Genomic DNA, 12,003 nt, shown 5'->3' with positions numbered 1-12,003 from the left:
GGCTACAGTGTTATGATGGCCATATTATTTGCCCTATAGTGTACTTTCTTAAGGCTACAGTGTTATGATGGCCATACTGTTTGCCCTATAGTGTACTTTCTCATGTCGTATGACTATTGAAGCATTAATAAACCAAGGTGAGTTGGTTAAAACTTTCAGATATCAATAACCCTCTCTCCATAGATCTAGGAGAAGTAGTGTCGTGTAACTTTTACCCATTTTTCCTTATACTATGGAAAAATTAGAAACCAAGCTCACTTCTATTGAAGGTTGCAATTTAAATGATTGTGTCTGGTGAAATTGTGTTGGTATTTGCATTGGCACCAGACCAAGACAATAAACCCGCTCAGGTTTCAACCTGCCTTTTCTAAAACATCCTTCTGCAATTTGAAATTACAATTGACCCCCTCGAGAGGTCGCCGACTTGTATCTCAAAGGCAGCCAAAGTCTTCTGTGACTTATTTATCGACAATGCCAAGTATATGAGCCACAATAATGACTTCAGGGAGAAGGAAGACTGTATAGAGAGCGAAGAAAAAAAAGTGATATGAAACTAAACTCCTGAAATAATCAAGGAGTTTGGCGACGCGGGCCCGGAGTAATGGTTTGTCTCCGGGCTCGGGGATAGAGTCACACGCACGCACTACAGCCACGAGGCTCGCCCGCACGAAGGGGCTGCTTGCCCCGCTAGTGCATCGTAATGCAATCGCAATGACATCGGGCAGTATTCTGCCTGCCGTCGACCCGGACCCAGGCAGCAAGCTGGCCGGCTGAGTCACCGACGTCTTCCAGGCACCTGCGGAAGTCAGACAAGTTTCCTAACAGAGAATAATTCAGAAAAAAATCTGTCTTTTTTGTGTACTCATTAATGATAGCTTCAAAAGATGTAGCTGTCTCGCAAAAAAGGTACACAACTGAAAAATAAAATAGAATTTACTGCTGAAACACAACACTGGAAACGTCCTAGAGTTCAGTGTGCAAGTGCCTCTTTCTGAATACGAATGCTGTTGATCTTTTCTAGGCCGTAAATTAATATCTGAACAGATAACATAACCACCTAAACACATTTGCTTATAAATCACAAAGCCAACAGCCTATCGTCCGCCAGACAAAATTCCTCCCCCCTCACAAATTTAACTCTCCGCCGCACTTTTCACCTGTTCTTTTCCTATATCCTGAGTTCAATTCATCATAGTTGGGTGCCAGACCACTCTCCGTCATCTGATTCTGTAAGAGATAAGAGCCCACAGCTAGGATTCCATCACTTCTGTTTCGGATATTCCTTTCCTATTAAGATCTGCACCCTTTCACACAATACTGACAGACTTCACCATGTCCTTTTTTGTTTCGTTTGCACCCAATACCGTTGAGCCATCTCAGAGAGCTTCCACATAGAACAATAAAGCACAGAGGCTTGGTACACATTTTGCCAGCCGTTGAAAACACTAGGGGTTCTTATATCAAACCGTCAATCTTACCCAAACAAATTCGCAATTATCACTGTAGAAGTTCATGCAAGAAAAAAATACACAGAACAGGGCAATCAAAAAAAAAAAAGACGCAATAAAGTGACGGAAGGAAAAGAAGACAAGAGAAAAAAAATAACTAGAGGGAGAGAAAAAAAATCCTTGAAACAAGAAACATGGGTCCCGCTACAAGCTGTCTGGGATGAGCATCAGCGGCCGGGATTTCGAGTTGTCATCGGCCCAAGACGGTAGACACACTCCGCACGGCGAAGGTTACTATTTTCAATTTAGAAAATTGTCCCGGGAGCGATGCATGATATGACACGGACATCCGACCTGAAAGCTAATTCATATCTGGCGACGGGGCCGAGGGAGGCCTAATCACCGCCGGAGTGTGTGTGTGTATCTGTCTCGAGAAGATGGGAAACTCGGAGGAAAGGAGGAGAAAAAACTGTCTTTAATCAAGGAGCGGAGATCCATATAACAATTATAGCCGAGGAACCAGGGAGAGAATGAACAGCCGGATATACAAAACTCATTTGGTGTTTTCATTACTCTGTATGGGTGAATTATGACCTCTGATGAGGGAGAGACGCGGGCGATGTGCTTGATTTCTTTGGCACGTGCAATCATGCTGTCCTTTCGTCGACTTGGATGCAAAGGGTATAAGTGGCATTGCTCCCGTTAGCTTCCAATCACCAGACTCGCAAAACCTGAGCTGCTGGATTGTTTTTATGGTTCGGGTTCTGCTTGATTTGACCGCATGGTCTTGAGGACTGAATTTTGTTGTTTTTCTCTTTTTTAGGGGAGGGGGTGTCGTTCTGGTTTGTTCATAGCTGCGGGGGATTTCCAGATGGGGAAAAGTGAATGCGAGGCTATGGAAACTAAAAAAATCGGAGAAATCAGAGTTTATTTGTTATTTGTACATATTTATTGCAACACCTTTACGTTGTTATATGTAAGACCAAGAGTCTTATCAGGGGAGGATCAAGGAATTTTTCTTGGGGGGGTTCGGTCGGAGATATTTTTTAATGTCTCATTTCTGCGAACAAGCGGGAAGGATGATAAAACGTTACATTACGTTACCTTGTACACATAAGAAGAATTTACGGGACGCTCTCTTGTTTTAAATTTATTTAGTTCTATATTATTCACCCCTTCAAATCCCTCCCCTTCCTCGGCATGTTTACTAGCCCGTGCCACGCTAAACATTCAGTAATGCAGGGCCATCATCTTTTGCCAGAAAATTCTCGGATACATTCGAGTGCATGGCTTCCATAGGGCAACCTTAACCTTGGGATAGCCCCGTGTGCCATGGTAAACAGCAAGACAACGGAAAAGAGGCTTAACCAGAGTCAACCTATATGGAAGCTATATACTTCATTCCCCCCGCAGACCTGTGGCTGGTCGTCAGTGCAACAAACGCTAAGTAATACACACTACTTCGAATACTGAATGAAAATACGATCTTTTAAAGTAGACGGCAAATGTAAAGTTTGAGATAACAGCTGATACCAATCAAGGGCAAAGTTTCACTTTAACTACCCGTGGGAATACGCAATGAGAGCGGTCTATACCAAAGTTGAGTTTGCTATAACATCCAAAGAGTGTTCCCTCATATAGTGTGCGTGTGTTCTTAATGTCTCCCTGCTTTAACTGATTTTCACGCTGGACACTGAAGTACCTGACAGTATAGTAATATCACCGGGACCTTTACCTCTGGCAGCCCTGTTTGTATTTGGTGATGTGGACAGCCGTGAGCTTGCTCATGAAACCGTTAAGTAATAATAAGCACTCTCACAACTTCACAACAGACAAGTGTCTCTAATTTGTGTAACTAGCACGCACTCGGAGACCGCATACCCAGGCGTATACATTTCAGAAAGAGGTCGTGGTGATTTCCGTATATTGGCGGGTTACAACAAAGCGTTTTCAAGCCCAAAGCCGTGAATGAGAGTGGGTAGTTATTACGAACAATCCGGCAATCTTCTGCCCGTTTTGGGTGGGAAATAATAAACGGTCGGGCGTCGGGGAGTCTGTCGACTCTGTGACCGAGAACAGGGCCATTGTTATGTGCCATTGTCAGCCGTGTGTTATTATTTCGTGGTAGTAGGGAGTCATCTAAACAAACAAGGGGTAAGGGCGGTCGTACGGCACGCTGGTGGCTGACGCAAGGGGTTGAAACGAAGAGTGGTGCGGTAGGTCAAAACAATAAGGCGAGGTAAGCGTCTAGATTAATGGTGGAACTACCTAATTAGGGTTGTGGCCCCCTTAATGTGGGAAGGTTAGTTATCACAGCAAGTTGTTAAATTAGGCTATCCACAATTAGGCAACTGCAAAGCACCCAACTCATGATTTTCGGTAAGTAAAACAAATTAACTTAACTTACTGTTGGAGTGATTGAGACTTCTTGTGCAAACGAATGGGGAAATGGCTGAAATTAGCCTACATTTGTTTTATTTACAGGGAGGAAACGAAATCCAGTTCTCGGATGTATATTTGTGATAAAAATAATGTGATTCTGTGGCAGCGAACATTTTTTTCCACCATACAAAAACGAGTAAGCATTAAGGAGGCACAAGCATAAAAGACAATTTAAGTATTTGTCAAAAGTTCAACTCAGAGAACGAGCTTAAGTTCATCTTAAGCTGAAGTACACTTACTGCATTGTCTCGATCAAATAGGTCCTCTCTTGTACAATCAAGCCTGGAAATCTTAGAAATAACGGGAGTCCATTGGAAACTGTGGAGGAGGGAAAGTAATAAATGGTTCGCTTGATGAGCGAAGCTATTAGCGAAGGAATAAACGCCGGCACCGCTGCATTGACTGCGGTGTAAATGTCGGATAGATTCACAGGTCATCTAATACCCCGTGAAGACGGAATCCCAAGCCCCAGTTTGACGGCAAAATAAAAGCCAGTCAGGAGACAGGGGAGAAAGGGAAAGATTAGGGGAGCAGATCATCAGACGCCAGGCCCCGAAGGACGACCGGCTAAACCCATCCGACTTGAAAAGGCCCGCGCTGGCTCCTGGGGCCAGACAGAGAGTTGTTGGACCACGCGAGGAAAAAAAAACCACTGCTAACACCCCCGCGGTTGTCCCCTCCAGAAGCACTGGACAATAGCTTCCCAGGACGGATCCCCCTCCTATTGCCTGTTGTCATTTCTAACGAGGCTGTAATTAGATAATGCCCCGGCTTTTGTTTGGGCTGGGTTGATCTCGTCTAATAGCGGAGGAGGAGCAGAAGAGATTTCAGCCAAGAAGCTGGATGGTGACGATGATGATGATGTGTTTTCCCACGAACAGATGATGGGACCAATATCCACAGCCGTTGTCTGTCCCCGGAAAGGGTCAGAGACGGCGCTGGATGAAAAAAAGAAACAAAAATGTTCAGGGATCTCACTTCGCTGCGCATACACAGGGCTTTATTAACGCAAGGACAAAATCTGACAAGTAGTGGAAGATAGGACTGAGACTGAAAAGTTAATGAGTCAAAAAAGACTTGGTCAAAGAGAGCGATCAAAGAGCGAGTAGGACGAAGAATAGAGACCAGGGTCTGAATGGGGGTCCGCTCAGCTCAGACAACCTGGCTGGAGTCCTTTAAGTGTGCCTAAATACGCAGAAAATTGGACAGCGGATGACATTCTCTGAGTGGCTTGTTCGCCTCTGTGTACTTTCACCTTCGAAAATATCATGCGGCGGGAACGCTGACCTGTGGTTTAGAGTGTAGGCACGGCAGCGGGAATATCATGACCGAGCCGTTTAAAATAAAATTTGAGATCGGTCTTGCTGGATGTGAAAGTAGGACATCTTAGAAAAAACAACAGACTAATCCCCCCCAAAAAAATGCACAAAAATAGTCGACTCATACGTTTCGCAATGGGACGGTTAGAGCCGTGTGGCCATTAACAGAAAGTCATTGCATCGATAGTTTGATGAAAGTTTAACAGGCCTATATGCAGGCTAATCTTCTGAAGATGAATTCTATTTCAGTTCATCTTTTCAGACTGTACTTCGCTCCAACTTTAAAGGATGAAAAATCTCGACTCTTAGATGGGTGTCTCCGTCGGGCAACTCAAAAATGCCGCCCTCGAGTAGTCAACCAAGTATTACCTAATTCAATAATCTATCATAACTCTATTATTCTATTATCCGGCCGTGCGTGGAGCTGAAGGGCCGGAGGGGGCTAGAGAGCCGATCTTCGGTGGCTGTGGTTGCCGTTTGATGGAGTGGTTGTTTGCTGTCTCGGCCAATTGAGGAACCGGGTGCTTCGGAGCTAAGGAGTTCGTCTAATGAATAAAGAGCGAGTAAATGCAGCTAAGCATCCACCTTGGACAAACAAGCCCCTCTCGTACGACTTCGTCGGGCGGGGGATGTCATCCCACATCGATCTGGCCGACAGAGGAACGTATAAACGTCACTGTTTGCTTAATGACCTCCTCTGTCAGGAGCAAGCCCCCTTTCAAGACCAACAAATGGGGAATTTCCTTGAGCGTTCACGCGTAATTACGCGAAGAAAGCCCCATTTACGCAGCTCCCGAATGAGCCCTCAGAGTCCGGACTGAAAATGGAGGTTAAAGAACGAGATGAATTCCGTGGTGGAACTGTTTGAATGAAGCTCCACCGAGAGGAGCCTCCTCCTACAATGGAGTTTGTTGGAAGAAATTACCATAAGTGGCTAATTGGATAACTAGCGGACAAAGGTGTGTTGGTGTAAAGCCGTAATGGAATTAAAGACGACCTATGCGAGGAGAATTCCGCGTTGGCGCCGTCGAGCTGATCCGTAGCGACCTAAGAAAAACAGTGGGTATTATAACGCTCCACTCCCGAGAGCTCTCGCCCTTCCCACCCGCTTGGCATGCAATGGCACGGAGCCCCCTGATTGTAAATGAGGCAGGGAGTTGCGCCGCAACACCCAGTCTGCATCCCGTCGCCTGGCAACCGAGAAATGCCAAGTGACGGCGCCAGGAGATGCTCAGGGACCTCTAACGGTGGAGACGGAAGAGAAATGCCAGATTTTGTTTTCGTTTCGTTTGTTACCTCGGGCAATCTGTCATTTGTGACGACTCTGCCCAGCAGACCAAACATAAAGAAAATGTCTCTGGCTTAATTTCTGATTTCTTCCCGCCCTGGTGATGCTTGTGTCAACCAGATCATGGGGATCCAAACTAACAGATAGTATAATTCCTGCTTTACTTTACGTCATGAATCAAAAGTACTTTTTTGAAAGCGATATCTGCACTGTAAGACTGTGGTGTGTTAGATAGGCCTACACAGTGGTTCAACGCAGTTGTACTGGCGAATTTTACATGCATGTCTGAACTCGGAACTATTTACATGTATAGTTTGTGTTCGGTCGACTAGTTATGAGCTCTTACTTTCAAAGGCATGTTGTTTGGTGGGAATTTTTAGACTGGATAATGTCAGATTCAAAAGTCGAATATGTCGCTATGCAGCCATGTGTCCTCCCGCGGTATTTACATTCTATTAACTATAGCTTCATTCTTTTTAGTGTTAATTAGATTTATGTTCAATTTTGTTGAGCGTTTGTAAACAAAGAGAAGTCATAAGGTTTATGTGTTTTGTTTGTAAATGCGCAACTTTACGACAAAAATAGGGTCATCCACAAAGTATCCCAGAAATATAAAATACCATCACCGAATCAATTGAGGCAAAAGGTGTGTCGTCATCATTGAGTATGTTATGGACAATTCCCATCCCTGGCTTCAAATTAACCACCTTTCGGTTACTTTGCTGCACCTACTTTGAACTTTCGCCTTTTGTTGATTGTTGTTCTAAACAGGGCCGCACGTGTCCATTTTGAGAACTTAATTGAATGGGAGGTGCCTGATGTATTAAACTTATCATGGGCCAAAAATTACAAAGAAGGCTGGGGCTTACAGCTGTAGCAAGACTGGCAAAAGGTTTACCAGTCTCAGTTGATCGGTTGCCTAAAGAACCCGGTACCGTGTTGGCTGAACCTCAGGCGGCACATTGACGCTGTATTTTGTAAAAGCCGGCATCAGCACGTAATCGTATTCAGCCATGGTTCCTTAGAACGCTTGACATATCAAGCGTGACTTCGATTGCGTTAGCGGCAACCATTTTAATTCTTTGAGTTCCCTTATGATTGCCAAAAAAATAAATAAATAAAATAAAAAATTAAAATAAAATGATTATTAGGCCCTCCAACTTGAAGTTGAACAATAGTATTACAATCAGCATTATTCGTCTCTTTCATTGCAGTCTTTCATTGCAGATCGTCAGCTCCAACACGCCAGGTGAAGCCATGGATCTGTTCCCGTGGTGTAAGACAGATAAAGAGGTATTCCTTTGTTTTTTCAATGTTGGCGTTTCACCCCTCCCAGCAGAAATGGCTATACTCCCAAAACGAATCGAGTTGGCTTACTTCCTCATTAACAACACTACATCATCACCATCATCCAGGCAAGGTGGGACTTGTTCCGTCTGTCATCCAAACTTAGATGATGATTTCTGGATGGATAAAAATGCAGTACTGGACATGGCATTACATGGGTTAGTTACAAGCTGAAATAACGTTTGTACTTCAAAGTTCCATTAAACCTACATTCCCCATAATCATAATTTTCCGACCGTTGCTTGCAATACATTGTTATCCATTGGCAAACACACTGTCGATCGCAGAATTTCTTGAAATAATTTCAACTACATACATGTATCAAATAAGAAATTGCAAGTGGCATTCCTGAAGATTTCTTAGTGTTCTGAACAGAAAATGCCCACATACAGTCACACTATGGTTAGTTTTTTGTTCCCTAAAAAACCATGCTGCTTTCGAACCACGTCGCCTAAATTTTGTGACATTAACCCAGCTTAACATCAACCAGGAACAACTGTTAGCAAGTTTTCATATGCAAGAGGCTTGAAAACAGAGGTCAAATATAATGGAAAACACACAAGAACATGGAGCGCTCATACTATCCATAAATGTCTGCACGCGTGCTATGCAAACTGTGGGCATCTTTATTAAAATATTTTAGGGTTCAGGGAATTTTTTTTCTTAAGCATACTTTCTGGCAGTGATGTAGTCGAGTACTTTTTGAGAACCAAGTTCTCTACCAAATATTTAACTAATTAGGAGGAAACAAAGCTGAAGTACATCGGCATTTGATGGTACATGCATAAAGGTAAGATTACAAAGCAACATAATGACTTCAGACCATCACTGTTTGATTAAAATTAACTTTTTAGGAGAAAAGTACTCGGAAAGTACCCGGCCGAGTACTTTCTGAGTACTTTTCTCCTTAAAACGTAAATTTCACACAACTGGGAGTATCTGAAGTCTAACATTTATTTTGTAATCTTACCTTTGCACATTTACCATCAAATGCCTGTGCACTCTGGCTTTATTCCCTCTTACCCAGTTCAGTATTTTGCAGAGAACGTTGGTACTCGGAAAGTACTCGACTACAACACTGCTTTCTGGGCAACTTTATACTCATCTGCAATGTATGAAATTTATCTGACATTCCTTTCAAACTAAAGTTTATTGGAAAGTTCACTTTTTCAAACATTTAAATTGTCCATGTTTTCTGGACAGCTTTAGGGCGATATTGCTTTGATGTCATTCAGGAAAGGCATTGTTCGGTTGATGTCTTTTTCTTTTGTGTTCTAATTGTGAACCCAAATTTAATTCATTGAAAATGTTTGTTGCGAGGGGGTACTCGTTGGCTCATTGCCATGTACTTGGGGTACACAATGACTGATTGAAAGAGAAAAGGAGATTGACAGCAGCAAAATATAAAAACCTCCATCAGTTATATGTACACAAATCAATGCAACACTGAGGCTTTCTCCCCGGCAATAAACTGTCAGGTGACGAGCAGTTGGAGATTCCGTACTATGACATCAACCTTCTGGAAGACTTTAGAAGGTTTTCCTTCATGAACGTTATTGCTCAAGCAACAACATCCAAAACGATGATATTAACATTGATATTGATAATCCATTCGTGGTGTCTCCAAGCAAAACAACGCATGGGTTTACCAAGCTGCAAGCCTAGTTCAAAGAACTGGGATCGCTTGGCAACATGTTTTGAATTTGAGGCAATCTTTACTCAAGGAAGTGGCATTTTGTTCAAAATCGGTCCAAATGTTAATATTACTGGAAAATCTTTTTCTTTATCCAATGTTGCTAACGAGAATAACAGAGAAAGATTATTCACCTTATGTTTTCGCTAGTTTCAAATAACTAAAGTTTTGAATGTTTTCCATGCTTAGGATTTGTTCCGGAAAGCTCCCTGTAACCATTTCAAGATAGATGCATGGGAGTTATACGGGTTTTAGTTCATTCATTCTATGGGGACAAAATACGTTCATTCTGATGAACCACCAAACTAAGATGATTCTGAACGTTGTTTCGATTCACCCACGGATGGTACACCCTACATGATCCACATGACCATACACCGTTGAAGCGAAAGGGAGCGAAGAATACTATACCGCCGGACTGTATGAATAAAGTCAGCATGTGACAAGGCCAGGAATTATAACTTCACCAACTCCTGGTATGAAGCTTATTTTGAAGGATCTGAATAGAGTTTAATCTCTCCAAAGGTGTCATCCGACTCACTGGGGATTACAACGGGAACGGGGAAGCCTGCTCAGCGGACAATATCAACCTGCCAAACCTGGCTAACGTCCATCATCATTCAGCCCATTAAATAAACAAGACACTTCAGACTCCTTTGCAGCTAAATCAATGTTATTACGGGCCATTTTCTTTTCTTTCTTCGGTTCGGAGGCCTTGCCAGAACAATCTAGCCCATAATCGATATTCGTGGGGGATGGTATCATTTTGCGCTCTTTCGGGTTCTCCCTCCCAACCCATTGGCTCAGGGCGTTGGAGTGACAGGTTCGGCCCAAGTGGATTTGGAGCTGTTGGAAAAGAAGAATGATAAGAAGATGTTAAAAAAAGAGGGAGAAGGAATGAGTGTTCTGTCTCTATTTAGTCTGATCATTCGGACCACCATGGCTTCATTAACTTTATTTGCTTGAGCGAGCAGGTCGATGCCGCGTTCGATAGCGATGGCGGCGACTATAGCTTGGCCGAATTCCCCTCGGCAGCAGTAACGGCACACTCGCCAGCCTGGTGGAGACCCAGCAGACAAGCAGGTGCTGAGGACCACATCAAGTAAAGAGTGAGGTCTGAGGGAGGAAAGATACAGAGAGGTGGGGAGAGGAAGGGACAACATGTCTAGGGTGATTTATCAAAAGAGCCTCAAGCAAGCAATTCTCATTATAATAACGAATGACGAGCTGTCCCGGCTGACCTCGCCGGCTGACCTGTTATGTTGTATGATAACACACCACGAGATCACTATTTCTGAGGAGGGAATGAATGGGGAAAAAAGTTTAGTAAAGAGTCTACAGGATTTCGTCGATCCCAACTGCGAATTCTAGTCAACCAGGTTGAAAATATGACCATGGAAAATTGCAAGGGTTTTGAATTAAGCCCCAAAGGGCCTTGATGTCTGAGTAATGAATAGCCTGGATGGATTACAAAATGCTTGCACACATTACTTATAATAAGGAGTAATTTTTTTTGCGGGGACTCTACGGATCAGAATTTGATCAGACATTGGGATCGGTTTTCAGGAAGGAGTTGGCGATCCTGCGTAATGCAATCAAGTATCGAATAATTGCCTCACGTGAACACAATATGATTACGTACACATCAGACAGTCAAGAGGCATCTATCTACGCAGGGCAGACGCCTCCCAGTCAACCAAGAACTGGTGCGGCCGTTCAATTTCTTCGGCTTATGCAATCAGTCAAGGATTACGCATGATAGTGTGGTGCTTAAATTCCGAAAATGATTAACCAAAGGGAAACAATTCTCACCGAAAACGTGCCCCTTGTAAACTGAGCAAACTTGACTGGAGGGCTTGAAGTTTCGAAGTTAATGTTAGAGTGTCTGGGTTTTTTTGAAAAAACAAACAAACAAACCTGTATATTTTGATACTAGTTTAGGCAACCCGGAGCACATCCAACAATGTCTTCTTCAATGCCTAATACGAAAGGACCATTAGGCCAATAAAGTCACGCTGATTTGAGAACAGAGTGACACAGAGTGACGTTGACGGGAGAAATGTACAGACAACTCTAGCCTAGGCTAGACGATACCCTTGAATAAAAAAGAGCCGAGTTTATTATCGACGGGAAATGCCATTGGGGAAGTAACCCCATCAATTTCCCCAGCGGCAATGAAAAGGAAAATTGAAATTCTTAAGAGGGTGCACTGAAATCCAAGGTATATGTATGTGAAATTTGCGCTAGCACGGCATTCCTTTATAATTACGCTGCTTTGTTTTTTAGCATTTTAATTAACAGTGGTCATTCCTAGACATTCTCAACATTTCCCCGTTGGACAAAAGCCTGGGCCGAAGGAAATACACCCACGTACTGTGACAATCAGTCCAAAAACACCCCCTGCTTCCACCAACTTATGCCATTCGATGAAAGTTCGAATAAAGCGTTGGCTGTAAACGTATTGGC

Source organism: Acanthaster planci, linkage group LG01, assembly GCF_054643075.1.
Source record: "Acanthaster planci isolate LZ-2023a linkage group LG01, COTS_SCS, whole genome shotgun sequence".
Lineage (NCBI taxonomy): Eukaryota > Metazoa > Echinodermata > Asteroidea > Valvatida > Acanthasteridae > Acanthaster > Acanthaster planci.
The sequence above is the reverse complement of the archived record's forward strand: the minus strand, read 5'-3'. Positions refer to the sequence as shown.